The sequence below is a fragment of the Mustela erminea genome, chromosome 2 (assembly GCF_009829155.1).
Source record: "Mustela erminea isolate mMusErm1 chromosome 2, mMusErm1.Pri, whole genome shotgun sequence".
NCBI lineage: Eukaryota > Metazoa > Chordata > Mammalia > Carnivora > Mustelidae > Mustela > Mustela erminea.
This window is the reverse complement of record NC_045615.1, coordinates 39,410,454-39,425,421: the sequence shown is the minus strand read 5'-3', so window position 1 is coordinate 39,425,421 and position 14,968 is coordinate 39,410,454. Positions and strand designations below refer to the sequence as shown.

The 14,968-nt window shown below is 39.2% G+C and overlaps 1 protein-coding gene and 1 pseudogene across 1 annotated transcript in view; one reads left to right on the top strand and one right to left on the bottom strand.

Annotated features, from left to right (window-relative positions):
- PDGFC (platelet derived growth factor C) overlaps positions 1–14,968 on the bottom strand; it is a 202,797-nt gene that overhangs the window by 162,064 nt on the left and 25,765 nt on the right. The window lies entirely within an intron of this gene.
- On the top strand, positions 11,683–12,136 carry LOC116584091 (annotated as a pseudogene).

The following is a 14,968-nucleotide window of genomic DNA, read 5'->3' as shown; positions in this document are numbered from 1 at the left end:
GCTCTTGTCTTCAGGAGCAATCAAGGAAAGAAGAAATTGCAGAATAGGAATTAAAAGGAATAGGAGCATCCCAAGAAGAAAATAATGTTCTTGACTTGTATTTAATATCCACGGTATTTTATTACTTAGAGAAACAATCATATTATAAAGGGCATGTGCCATATTATTCCATTTTTGTGAAAACAGAAATGTAAATACATACAATAAAAAAGATGGATGGTTACACACCAAAATTTAGCCTGAGTGAACATGCAGCCAAGATTCATGAAAGGAAGGAGAGGCACATAACACAGCCTAAAAGATCTCGGGAAGGCTTCATGGACAGGGCAATGCCGAACCACGGGCCAGAATTAAAGCCATCGCAATGACAAAGGGCATACCAGGAAGACAGCATAGCACATGCAGAGCTGTGAGAAGGCATGATGTTTCAAGTCTGCAGTTTGTTTCACGTGGAAAGACCATGAGGTAAAAGAAGGGGTTGAAGGTGGTAGACTCTGAAAGACTAGATTAAAAGCTCTGAAAGTCATGCTAAGAGACTTGGATTTTATCAAAAAACAAAGGGGAGGTGTTGGAAGTGATAGAACAGTTAGATATGAGCAGGGAATGGGACTTTCTGACCATTAAAAAGATAAAAATCAAGAAACTGCCAACCACCCCTAGAACACAAATGGCTGGAAAAAACCCCAGGGAGCATGCATGGGCCCTTCCCTATAACTGCTGCTCTACAGTAACCTATAGTTACATTAGAATATATTTACATTGTGGTTTACACACACACATACACACACACGCATATGCACACACACACACATACACACATGGGGGATGGCTGCCATGACAGTTCTGACAAGCACCATACAGGGCCAAAAACTTCCCCTTCCGCTAATTGGAGAAGTCCCTTAGATGACTGGAGACAACCTCAGCAGAAGACTGAGGAGCGTTCCCTGCCCTATATATGACCCATAACTTATGCAAACATAAAAACAAAGACATCCCTAATCCTAGTGCAGTTGCCAAGGCCACCAGGCATGCCCACTCCCCCATCTTGAAAGTGTACTTTCCCTTTAACTGCTAGTAAACTCTTGCTTACTTGAGAGTTTGGTTCTGAATTATTTCTTGGCCAAACTTAAAAAACCGAGGTTGGCACAGAGGAAGGGAAGGGACCCCCCCATCCACCCCCACCCCCACCCAATGAAGAGGAATTTTAAGAGATGGACTTTTCTGACAGCAGCGTAGAAGCAGCACAGAATAAACTACATGAATGGAAAGAGAATGGCAAATTAGAGACCAACGAGACTGTGATGTCTAAAATGCAAGTTGCAGCAGAGGTAATGGAAAGCAATACTTAAGGCATAGCTAGGAAGAAGAAATGAGATCTTGGAAAGCATTTAAAAATAAGGATAGAGACGGCAATGAGGAATTCAGATTTCCAATTTAAACAATCTGGTGAAAAGTGTTATTGTTCCCTTTGTTACGGACTGAATGTTCGTTTTCCCCAAAATTCATATACTGAAAGCTAACCTCCAATGTGATTTTATCAGGAGGTGGGCCCTTCGAGACAGACAGTATTCATGCCCTATGAGAGTTCCCGTGTCCTTCTGCCATGTGTGGTTTTGGTGGGAAGATGCAGACCCTCACCAGATACAGAACTTTGCAGGCGCTTGATCTTGCACTTCACAGCCTCCAGAACTGGAAGAAATGAATGTTCGTGTAAGCTACCTGGGCTGTGGTGCTTGTTACAGAAGCACAGATGGACTAAGACACTTCTATACGATGTAACTCTTAAGAAGAAGTAAGTATGGGAGTTAAGAGCACTTTTGAATACACTGAAATTAAGGTATTAAGGAAATATCCAAGGAGCTATGACCAGCAGTCATTTAGATATTTGGGTCTGAATGACAAAAGCAAGGTGTACGCAGGAAATACAGATCTGAAAACTAGCAATAAATACATGGTTATTGAAGCCACGATCATGGAAGGATATTTCCCAAGAAAAGGTTACAGTAAAAGAGGAGGCTCAAAGATGCAATTCTTAGAGACATCATCACTTAAAGCTTTTGATTCTTGTTTATCAAGAACTAGTGTGCCTAAGCTTCTGTATGGAGCTGAACAAAGAGCTACCGTCTTACCGTCACAAACCCAATATGAGCTATTTCTTCCGCCTATCACTACAATAAAACCTAAAGAGAAGAATCCAAGAAATCACCTATAGAGTTTCAAATAAAAAAGCACAATCACCTATTGAAAGGTGGTGGGCAAAATTCCTTTTAACATATACGAAATCTCTGAATAATCTTCTGAATTTTCTGTAACCCCACAATCTCTAATATTTTTGGAAAGTCAAATTTCTTTCTGTAGCAATTTTATTCCTGTTGGAGGAAAAAAAAAAGTCGCTTAAGGCAACGTTCTAGAGAATAATGAAGGAATATAAGAGCCATAAAGCTGCTAGAGCAGGCAGTTATGTGGACATGAGCAGGAGAGAAAGGAGGATTGCAGATGGGAAATTGCCAGAGACCACCCAGTCTCTGTCCAGAGACCACCTGAACCCCTTAGACCACTCCCTTTTGCGGTTTAGCACAACTGGGTAAGCAAAAGATACAGGTTGCAAGGACATGCTCAACTTTGGAGCGTGTGCACCTCAGGGAAACCCTGTTGGCTAGTAACCCCAAATCTGTTATAACAACATAACATCATCTGCATTGCGGTTTTGCCCTTCCCCGCTCCCACCCTGGGTATCCTCGAGGCACTCATGGGAAGGTGGCAAACAGGAACCTGTGTAAAAGTTCGGAGGGGAGGAAACCAGGGCACCTCCAAAGGGTGATTTAATAAAGACAAAATGGGAAGAAGGAGACAAAGCAGGTCTCCATTAGAATAAAAAAACAAAAAACAATGCCAAATTCAGCGAGATGATACCCACCCCAGGGCCAGCCTCCTCCTACTTCTCTGGAGTGTAATCTCGCTTTGCTAAATAAAACATTTTTTTGCTTTAACTCTCTACCGACTCTCTCAAATGAATTCCTTCTTTTGAGAAGACGAGAATGAAGGAATTTTACAATTCACTACGTGGTAACAAAACCAGGACCTGAAAATGCTTCTAAACTTTAATTCTCTAATTAAAATTAATATATTATGTTTATTAATTATAAATTAATATATTATATTTGCATATCAGGTTGGCAAATATTAAAGGCATTATACCAAAGTAAAATGGCACTCTTACATAGTTCTTATGAAAAGACATTTTTATAACTCTTTCAAAGCAATAAGGTAATAAATATGAACATATTGAGAAAAGCAAAATTTTGATTCAGCAATTCAACTTTCTAGGAAGTCATTTGAATGAAATAAATAGAAAAAATATCTATCTAAAGACTAACCGAAGTATTCATTGTATAGTAGTGTATAAAAGTCAAATTTTTAAAAAAAGTCAAGTTTAAAATAATCTTAAAGTCCAGCAATATGGCACCTCTTAAACCAGATTTCACTGGTAGGAAACCTATGAAGTAGTTAAGAATGATATGATCACTGTTTCTTAATCAGATTTATGATCTTGAGATCCCTACAACTTTATATAAAAACGTCTTCTATATGCATTCCTATGGGGGAAAGAAAGATGTTCCACAGATTTCTGTAGAATATTAATATTATAACACAAAAGATTTTAAGAATCACTGGTAATGACAAGCAAGTACTTATACAAAGGACATATTATGTAGAGTGAAAAACGCAGTTTAAAACATAACATATCCTTTCATCTGTTAACGGACATGTGGATGGTAGATATGGATATGCTTCCCTATCTTGGCTATTGTAAATAATGTTGCAATAAACATAACGGTGTTAACTAATATTTTATAATATATTATTCGTGTTTTTATTTCTTTAGGTAAACAGCCAGTAGTAGATTTACCGGGTCAAATGGTATTTCTATTCTTAATTTTTTGAGATATCTCCATACTGCTTTTCACAGTGGCTGTACATTCCCACCAACAGAGCACAAGAGTTCCTTTTTCTCCATATCCTTGCCAATTTCTTGCCTTTTTGATCGCAGTCATTCTGACAGGTATAAGGTGGTATCTCACTGTGGTTCTGATTTGCATTTCCCTAATGATTAATGAGGTTGAGCCTCTTTTCATGTGTCTGTTGGCCATCTGTATGTTCTTCGGAAAAATGTCCATTCAGGTCCTCTGCCCATATTTAACTGGATTATAATTTTTTTGCTGTAAAGTTATACAAGTTCTTTATGTATTTTGGATATTGTCAGAAGTGCCCATTGACAGATAAAGAAAGAAGACGTGGTATATGTATATGTAAGCAATATACATACCATGGAGTATAACTCAGCCATAAAAAAGATGAGGTCTACCTACAGGGTATTGTCCTAAGTGAAATAAGTCAGAGAAAGACAAATATCATATGATTTCACATAAATGTGGAATCTAAAAAATAAATAAATAAACAAAAAGCAGAAACAGACCCATAAATATAGAGAACAAACCTATGGTGACTAGGGGGAAGGGAAATAGGAGGAGACTGGCAATATGGGTGAAGGGCAGTGGGAGATACAGATTTCCACTTACAGAACGAGCAAGTTACAGGAATCAAAGGTAGAGGGAATATAGTCAAGGGTATTATAATAGTGTTGTATAGTGACAGATGGTAGCTACACTGTGGCTAGCACAGCATAACCTATAAACTTGCCAAATCACTATGTTGTATGCCTGAAACACATGTAACATTGTGTGTCAACTATACCTCAATTAGAAAAATAACATACATGTGAGATCACATTTTTGTAAAAAATAATTTGAAATGCATAAATAGGAATAGGTAGAAAAGTTATAAACACTGTAACAAAGTATTAAAAGCAGTTATTGCAAATAAATTTTAGACAGTTTTATTCAAAAGAAAAAAATCTGGAAATTATAGATGACATAAGTAAACTATGAACATAACTATAGTTTATTTGATGATACTTTTTGCTGCTTAGAAAAATATTCTAGACACTAGAATAGATATAATGGGTTTTAAATGTTGAAATCAAATTTGATTTGAGGTAATGACTGCATTACTATCAAATATTAGATTTTCTTTCTTTTTTCTTTTAATATTTATTTATTTGACAGAGAGTGAGAGAGCTCACAAGCATGGGGAGCAGCAGGCAAAGTGAGAGGGGGAAGCAGGCTTTCTGCTGAACAGGGAGTCAGATGTGGGGCTCAGTCCCAGGACTCCAGGACCATGACGCAGGCCGAAGTCAGACACTTAAGTAACTGAGCCACCTAGATGCCCCCAAATATTATATTTTCTTTTAAGTAAATATCAAAACAAATACAAAATACACCCTTCAGGATCTGGGATTTGTTATTAGGTACTGCCCACAAATTTACCCAAAGCCTTCCTTTCAGGCTTTGGATGAATAAAGTCTAGGCCTACATAATTAATTAGTTAAAGATCATTTGATATTTAATTTATATATCATTTATATATCATTTAGACACAAAGATACACCAAGTCACACACACTACTCAACCTCCACTGTGGTTACTACATCACCACTTAAAGTTATATTTGTTTTCTGGTTCCAAATATTGTCTTAACTTACATTACACAATAAACAACATGTGCATAAACTTGTAATATCATGACATCATGAACAATGTGAATTCACTAGAGAAGAAACTCAATGAGTCATATATAGAAACAAGAAATAACAAGCAAGCTCAACCCTACATGAAAGAAAAACCCTCTAATCAGCAAGGTCTTATTCTCACTTACTGGATCTTCTTTCATAAACCCAAAAAACAAAATTAGGCTCATAAAAGAAGGCTTGGAAAGATGAGTCTGTACAAACCTCATACATAAGAAAAGATGTTTTTCATTTACGTGGCAATGAGGAGTTCACTTCAGAGTTGTCTTATGAGCCAAATGAAATATAGGAAGAACATGTGTTAACATTATATATTTAAATTGTAGCCTTTTAAAATAAAATACCTTTCAAAAATATGTTGAACATCAATGTATCTTCAGAAGAAATGGAACTAATACGTCCTTCTAAGAAACACTAATTCTAGGCACTCATTATGGAATAATTTTGATTGCTAACTCTGACCTTTCCACTAGAAACTTCACTTCTTAGCTATTACCCGTATGATATAGCACTGTTAACACTGATCCCAGTTTCATGTTGACAGAAAACAGAATAAAGATGGAACTGCTGCTGAGGTTTACAACGTATAAAGCTGTTAGTGACTTACTGGAAAGAAAGCAGCTGACTGGAAACTGGTAGACAACTGCTGTTGCTCTGCAAGAGGACTTTAGAGAACCGCTGTTCCCTACTTATAATCACATGCATGCGTTTTCTCATTTCCTCGTTATAACTAGAACAATTAACAATTCAGATAGTCACTTCACAGAGGAGAGAGCAATGTAAAGAACTAAAAATACACATTTAAAGAGTCAAATTACTGATTTGCAGTCACTGAACTACAATAGAAACCACGTCATTATTGCATCAAATCAATTATTTTCGAGTGTGAAGATAGCCTTTCCATCCTAAGTAAGTACTTCAGTATATATTGCCAGGAACCCTGAACAAGTTCAAAAAGTACGCACTTAATCCAGGGAGACTTAAGCTGGTCTTCCTTAAGATTTTGGAATCACATCATGTCTATGCTAGCAAAATGAATGCTCTAAATGTAGGATGAAAAAACATATTCAACGTTATGAACAGCTGATTTTAGCCATTCAACAAATATTTAACACTGTAAACAAGAAAAATAAACCACTGAGGAGAAAACAGAAACAAAGAATCTCTGCCTTTTGGAGACCCCACTGCATTAAAAGAGCTAAAAGTTCTAATTAAGACGGAAAAGTGCTCAGTACTATGAGAATAAACTCCAGGCCCACAAAAGCCAGAACAGGTATCTCTTTGTACCCTGGTCTACAGCCCAGACAGGAGGTTTTCAAAGTGTGCTCTAGAAACCTCTGGGAGTCTGTCCACAAGACCTTTATGGGGGTCTGTGAGATCAAAGCTATTTTCCCATAAGTATGCTGTTAAGTTTTACTGAGATTACTTAATATGTGATATCACAGTCAAGTAAGCACAGAAGCAGATATGAGAATTCATCTCTCTTCCAACAAGGCAGACACTAAAGAGATTTTCAAAAAAATGTGAAACAATGCCATTCTTCTTACTAATTGTTTTTACTCTGGAAAACATAATTATTTTCTTCATAAATCATGTTAATGTTAGTATGTTTATCACTGCTACTCCTAAATGAATTTGTTATTTCTAAATGAATAAATACATTTATACTTCCTCAGTTTTAATTTCTAATAGAAGTACTAATAAATATAACCACATAAACAAAAGCTCTTTGGCATCTTCAGTTGTCTTCACAAGTATAAAAGGTTCTTGAGACCAAGAAGACTGAGGACAAAGGGCCTAACACAGGGTTGGTTCGCAAGGAATACTGAATAGTGAATTAACAAGGAGGGCTATACTAATGTAAGGATTAATGAGCCAGGATCTGAAGGGATGGACAGAGGTCTTTGACATCAGTGAAAGACGAGTTTATAAATAGTGCTGCTCAAAACGTTTTCTAAGTAGTTAAACAACTTCTAGAAAATGACTAAAAATGAAGTTGTTCTCTTACAAATAAGAAAATGGATGAGGGCCAAAAGCCATGAAAAATCAATGCCTCTCAACAGACTCTACTCTGTAGTGCTAGAGAAAATCTTGGACTGAAAGCTGGACAACCAATCTTTCACAGGAATACTGTGCTAAGGGAAAGAGGATAACTTTTCATGAGCTCTACCATTTTCTAGAGTTAATCATTTTGAAAATGTAATTATGCTCCATGTTGATTTTATTTGCTATTAAAAAATAATGTCAAATCAAAACAAAATGAGGAACCCGGTTGCTTCAGTCATTTTCTAGAAGTCCTGAGCTTGAGCTCCATGTTGGGTGTGGAGATTACTTAAAAATAAAATCTTTAAAAACAAAACATAATGTCCAATATATGTTTGCTCAATGATTTTTTTTAATTTACTTTTTTAAAGTTTTTTGGTTTTTTGTGTTTTGTTTTTGTTTTCATTTTTCAAATTCTTTTTGAGAAAATGTGTGCACCTGCAGGAACAGAGGAGAGGCAGAGGGAGAGAATCATAAGCTCCATGCTCAGTGCAAAGATCCACATGGGGCTCGATTTCACGACTCTGAGATCATGACCTGATCCAAAATCAAGCAGCAGATGCTTAGTTGACTGAGCCACCCAGGTGCCCCTCAATGATGTTTTCTAAAACTACTCACCCATTACCCTTCTTTCAACTTTCAGACTGGTTAATAATTTTTTGGATATGTGAAGGCATGAGACTCTTCATCAAAGACAAATTTCTAAGCTGCATAAGTGATAAAAGAAGATACCATATATTCCCTAAAGAAAACTAAAAATTGAACAGAAACAGAGGTTAACTTAAAAAAAAAACAAAAAACAAAAAAAACTTGTACTTTTTATATAAAACCCTTCATACGTTCCTGGATGACTTATTAATGGATAAAGGCAAGTATAACAAAATCATTTCTAACACTGTATGAAAGGGAGCCAGCTGTGAAATCATTCTTCTGTATGATATCAAAAATATACACTTGAGCACCTAGCCTTGTGGTCCGCCTAAAGGCCAGAGGGGAAACCCCTTGTTGACCATAAAAGGGCTGCCTGCATGTTCTCAGTGGAAAGTATACAGGATCTTATTTACACAAGTATAAATACATGCCATTCCTTTGTGCTCACAGGCACTCCTGAAGGCTGTCCGAATAGGAGGGTCCACCGGCTCAATGCAAACAGGATTCAAAAAGTCTGTGACACTTCCCAACATCGAATGCACTTTATTTTTCTAGCTTATCTTCTTTCACGATAAAAATATCTACAAAGCATAAGATCACTATCCTTTAACAGGTGGCATCTCTAGAAATACTTTAAAATAAGCCCTTAAGTTTCAGCAGGAGCAGAGAAAACACATTTCCATAAATAGGCACTTTTTTTTCTAGTAACATTACAGCTGTTTGAAAGCTGAGGAATAGAGAAGAATGCATTTATAGTCGATAACAATGCCCTCTGTGTTGACACTTCTTAGTAACTTGGAGGACAAAAGTTTGAAAACTTTTGGGAAACAGTAAGTGCACAAATTACCATGACCATTTCAGGTCCAAAAAAATGCTGGTAAAAATAAATTAAAGGAACAGCAGAATGCAGGTACACAACACCTGGTATGCGTGTGTGTGTGAATAATTACAATGTAATGATTACAGAACAAACAAATGAACATGACTGAATACAGTGAACGGTTTCCTTTCAGGTCTCAGGAAATTCCGATATTTCCACTTAGTAGCATGGGTTAGACACACACCATAGAGATCTCAGATTATCACTCTAAGCGTTTGACATAAAAACTCATCGCAAGGCTAAAGTGCACATTAGCAGTTGTTGAATCTGATGATCTTTTCAGTGAGTGAATTTCCTCTAAAACATCTGTGCTAAGTGGTCTCACAGTCCAGAGAAACTCAATCACTTCCCCAAGGAACCTTTCTAACCAATGTTTAAATGCTCTACCCACTGCTATTTAAGGTTAATTGGCACCAATGGGTAAGAAAAAAAGCAAGTCTGTCTCAACCTCGGGATGTCTGGATGTATCCATAATACAGATCAGCAGAGACCGAAACACCCCTTAGGACACAGCTCACTTCATCCCTGAGAAGCGCAGAAAAACTGTCTCACTGATATCGAATGTTAGTCACTTCAGCTTCCCAGCGTGCGTCGTAAATCTGTTTTGATCAATCTTGCTGGACCACGTGTGATCAACAGACTAGCAGCATCAGCATCACATGAGTGTGTCAGAAACACACACTCTCTGGCCCCCACCCCAAACCTATGGAAGCACTATCTGTATTTCCACGAGATCCCGGAAGATTCAAACGAACATTCAAGTCTGACAAGCACTGATCTAAGTCAATGCAGGTGGATTATTTCTTTATCGCTCTCTTGTGGAGCCGCATCGTATTATTTTGCCAGCCTCCCTACACTTAAGCCTATTTCTTTTTTTCGTCCTATCCGATGTTATTTTTAGAAACCCCTATGTGCATTTTCAGCCCAACTGGTGGGACACATAGGTGAAGAAAGTAAAATTTATTAAGTAGGTCAAAGATTTTGCTAGGAGTTTCATTATTGTTACTCTGTGAGGTCGCTCTTTGTTCCAAAATTCTACAAATTGGAGACTTCAGTGCTCAGAAACGTTGAGTGACTAAGTGAAGATACAGTTAACTAACAAGTAGGTAAACCAGGATTTAAACTCAGTTCCAGAATTCAATAAGTCATATTTTCACATTCTGCCTTTTCTTCCTCTATGGATTCTTTTTAGCCCAAACACCCAGACTTTCCCTTAAAATAAATATGGCGCTGGGACACCTGGGTGGCTCAGTTGGTTAAGCAGCTGCCTTCGGCTCAGGTCATGATCCCAGCATCCTGGGATCGAGTCCCACATCGGGCTCCTTGCTCCGCAGGGAGCCTGCTTCTCCCTCTGACTCTGCCTGCCACTCTGCCTATGCTCGCTCTTGCTCTCTCTCTCTCTCTGACAAATAAATAAATAAAATCTTTAAAAAATAAATAAATAAATAAAATTTAAAAATAAATAAATAAATAAATATGGCGCTGGCAAGACAAAAACTCCAGGGTCTTTATAGCCCTCAGTGACTTCTCTACCTTTAAGAAGGGACTATAAGCTCAGCAAGCCTGCCTAGCATCTAACCAAATTAGAGTTGTAGTTCTAACAAATTAAAGCAGCTATTGGAAGCAGTATAATGTAATGATTAAGGGCATGCACCCTGGAACCAGACAGCCTTTGTTGGAGCCCCTGATCAGCCACTTGACCTTGGCCAAATGGCTTACATTCTCCTTAGGCTGGGAATAATACCAGTAATTGCCCTTATAGGCTTTTTGTGAGGATTAAAGGAATTAATGTATGTAAAGCATACGTTAATGCATGTCTGGCGTAGAGTAAGCATTTAATAAGTATTAACAATATTTACCATTAAGTAAAATTTCTTCTTGTAGTATAACCTGTCTCTGTTTAAAAAAAAAAAAAAAAGCCATTCTTCCACTTAACTAAGCAGTTGGTAATATTGTTCCAAATCAATACAACATTTGCTTCCTTCTCTTTTATTGATCTTAAACTCACATACATCCCTGTCACAACCAATGCATATCACTGGTGCCTCCTTAGTACAGTTAACAGTAGCCTGAAGACTTTTAAGACACAAATAACAGGTCAAAGACCAAGATGCCTGTCTGGACCTACAGGTGAGAGTTTGGTGCTTGCCCCTTACCATCCATTCACGATTTATGATGTCCAGTCCGCCAGCAATTCTAACAGCTCTAACAGCAGAATATATCCAGAATCTGACCACTTACCTACTTCATGCTGGTCTAAGCCACCATGATGGCTTTTCTCTCCAGAGACCAGCCCTAAGCAAGCAGAAATAATCATCCCTGTAAAACACATCGCTCCTCTGCTCTTCTCACTCCAACTACCCAGCTGTTGCCAATCTTTCCGGGCACACGCTTTCTCTGAGGGCCTTGCCGCTCGTATTGGCTCGGCCTAGAAGGCTGTCTCCCCCATCTGCTCAGCTCTATGGCTTTTTCTAACTCGGGGTGCGCTGCTGCCCCATCCACCCTCCTGCAATGGATGGCCGTGCGGAACTGCTCCAGCTTCCAAATCAAGAGGAACAAGCAGGCATACATATAGCACCAAGGCCCGTGACCAGAGGGTTCGAAGCTCCTTCGGCTACCATGGCCTGATTCACCGCAAGACTGCGGTGATGGCGCCAGAGGCCCACGGCCGACATGCAGTGCTATCAGGAAGCCCGCCACGGACCTTCTCCATAACCCCCTTCCCCCTGCGGACCGCCATCAACAAGAAGGCCCTGGCCACCCCCAGCAGCATCAGGCACATGATCTGCAAGCGCAAGGACGGCCCGGATTTGCGCCATCCCGCACAGCCAGAGGTCTGGATGGTGAAGAGGTATGGGATGGGCCCACCGCACCAAGAGCTCGCGAGCACCCACCCCCCACCTCCAAAGCAATAAAGATATGAACCATCTCTAATTAATTAATTAATTAATTCACCTCAGTGGACCCCACCTGGGACTTACATTAAACTACAACAATATTCTCTAACCTCACACACTCCCGGTCTCCTTATACACAGCACTGATCCCTATCGTACCAGCACTTTATGGATGCTGTTTGTCATCTTCTCCTCAATAGAACAGAAACTCAACAAGGGCAGAGGTTTTGCACATTCTGTTCACTGATGTATCCTCTGTGTCTAGTATTCTGTTGCATACCTAATGAATGCTCAGTAAATATTTGTTGAAAGAATAAATGAAGGGCACCTGGGTGGCTCAGTCGGTTAAGTGTCTGCCTTTGGCTCAGGTCATGATCCAGGGATCCTGGGATCAGCCCTGTGTTGGGCTCCCTGCTGCTTGGGGGATGGGGCGGTTGTCTGCCTCTCCCCTGCTCCTTCTCTCTCTCTCTGTGTCATAAATAAATACATAAACAAATAAATAAATAAATAAAATCTTCAAAGAAAATAAAGAATAACGGAATAGGGGACATCCCATTTACCCCCAGAAAATTAAACAAACGGTCTAGACATTTCCTAGTATTTCAAGACATATATGTGTGTTTATACATACATATATAATCTCCATAGGGAAAAACATAAGACAGCAATATGATTCCTCCTGCATAAAAACCTAAATCAAAAACCAGTGATTTGGGATGCCTGGGTGGCTCAGTTGGTTGGACGACTGCCTTCAGCTCGGGTCAGGATCCCGGAGTCCTGGGATCGAGTCCCGCATCGGGCTCCCAGCTGCATGGGGAGTCTGCTTCTCTCTCTGACCTTCTCCTTGCTCATGCTCTCTCTCACTGTCACTCTCTCAAATAAATCTTAAACAAAACAAAACAAAACAAAAATCACAATGATTTAAAAGAGGAAAGGAAAAAAAAATTATAGAAACCAAACAAATGCTATGTCTTTTCTCAAAGCAGGTGGGGTGGGGGGAACCTGATAAATTTAAGAGTTTGTTAATTAAAGAGATTGCCCCATTTCCCTCAAGAGGCCATTCTCTCTTAATGTGACAGTACAGTTCAAGGAGTGGATGCAGTGACCTTGTACAAGTGAAATTGCAGGGGCCAAATGACAGAGCAATTACTCATTTGGCCAGGAGGATACTGAACAACTCATAATCTTGCAAAAAGCACCTTGGGAATTTTAATGACCATATAGACTCAGCAGTTTAGTTTCAATTCTAACCTGAAAAATCCAATACCGTCCCAGTCTCTGTGTTATGATAACCACTCATGAGTTCGATATGACTCTTGAAACCCCTCAGCTCTTATCAGAAGGACTCCAGCGCTCTTCTAGCCCACAAGCAGCCACATCTCACCCAAATCAACTGCTGAACATTAAGAAATCAGAATTCATATTCTGCCTTCTTCTCATCTTGTTGGATGCTTCAATATTTCTTCTTGTAAACTATGGAGCATTTATTATATTTATGAGAAAATGGATCAAGTAGGTTATGTCCCACCTATTAAAACAGACTACAGAATGTGCAAAAAGGAGTACTGTGTGTCCTGCAGAAAGTACTACTTAAAATTATTCACCTCTGACCAAGAAGATACAAGAGAAAATATTATTTTCTTCAAAAATCAAGAAATTCCACATGAAATGCTGAAATGTCTCCTTATCTACCACCTAAAATACTGGGTACGTTCTCAGATTGAAGCAAAGATAATAGCTCTGGTTTCACAGCATATGGTAGATAAATCACCCAGAAATACAAATACAAACGGTATGAATCAGAAAGAGGGACCAACCCATTTTAAAGTACACTCTACAACATTTCACCCAAGACGATTTCATATGCTTATCAATGAAAATTATAAACAGAGTATGCCAGAGCAAAGTTTTTACCTGTTTTGACAAATGACCGTGGTATTATTTCTTCATTTAGTGAGCATGGTATTTCTTTAAAGCCACAAATCCCTTTTCTGAGCAACAAGTGAGCTCAAAACTTGCCAAGGCACTGAAGGAAGAGCTCCTGCCTTTTCTCACAGAGCTCACCCATTTATCATCAAGACAACCTGCACTGCAAGGCATGTCAGAATGAGACCAGCGGAGCCCAGACTGAGGGCTACACTTGTGTTCTAGCCCTGCTGCCAAGACCTCCGTGACTAAGAAAATGACTTCACCTCTGAGAAAACAAGGCAAGGAGGACTCCACGAGACCGTACTGAAATTGCTCCCAGGGCATGTTCCCCATATTTTTAAGACTCCTTGAGCTCTGAAAATATCCAGAACAAAAGTATTAAAAAGACTTCTTCGGGTTTATTTCAGAATGCTTGAAACAATGTTTAAAATGACTTCCGTGAAGAGGGTAGAGGGTCCGAATAATGTCAGTTCCAAAGCTGAGAAGGCTGGAGACAAAAACGTGCATGTGCACAGCTGGCTCAGCTGGCTCAGACTCCCCGGTAGCACAGTGGTAGTGAGTCATCGTCAGGAATCTTAAACTGCGTAGGGAAAGAAGGTCAGCAGAATGGACAAAAGGAATCGCCCTTGGGTCTCTCAGGATCCCTGCCCCTAGGAAGTAAACAGGACAGAAGACCAATGGGAAAAAAACAGCAGAAAGGCACACAAGCCCCCTGACTAGCGATCTCCTATTATGGATCTCTACAGACACAGCTGTGCTGTCCCCCAACCTTCCACCACGGATGTACCCCCTACTCTCCGCACTTAATACAGAGCATTGCTGCGACACTTCCTTCACAGCTCTGAATATACTTCCCTACTCAAAACTCCCTTTTAATTCAGAGTTCTCCCTTGAGATGGCCCTAGTCTCAGAGGTTAAGGCA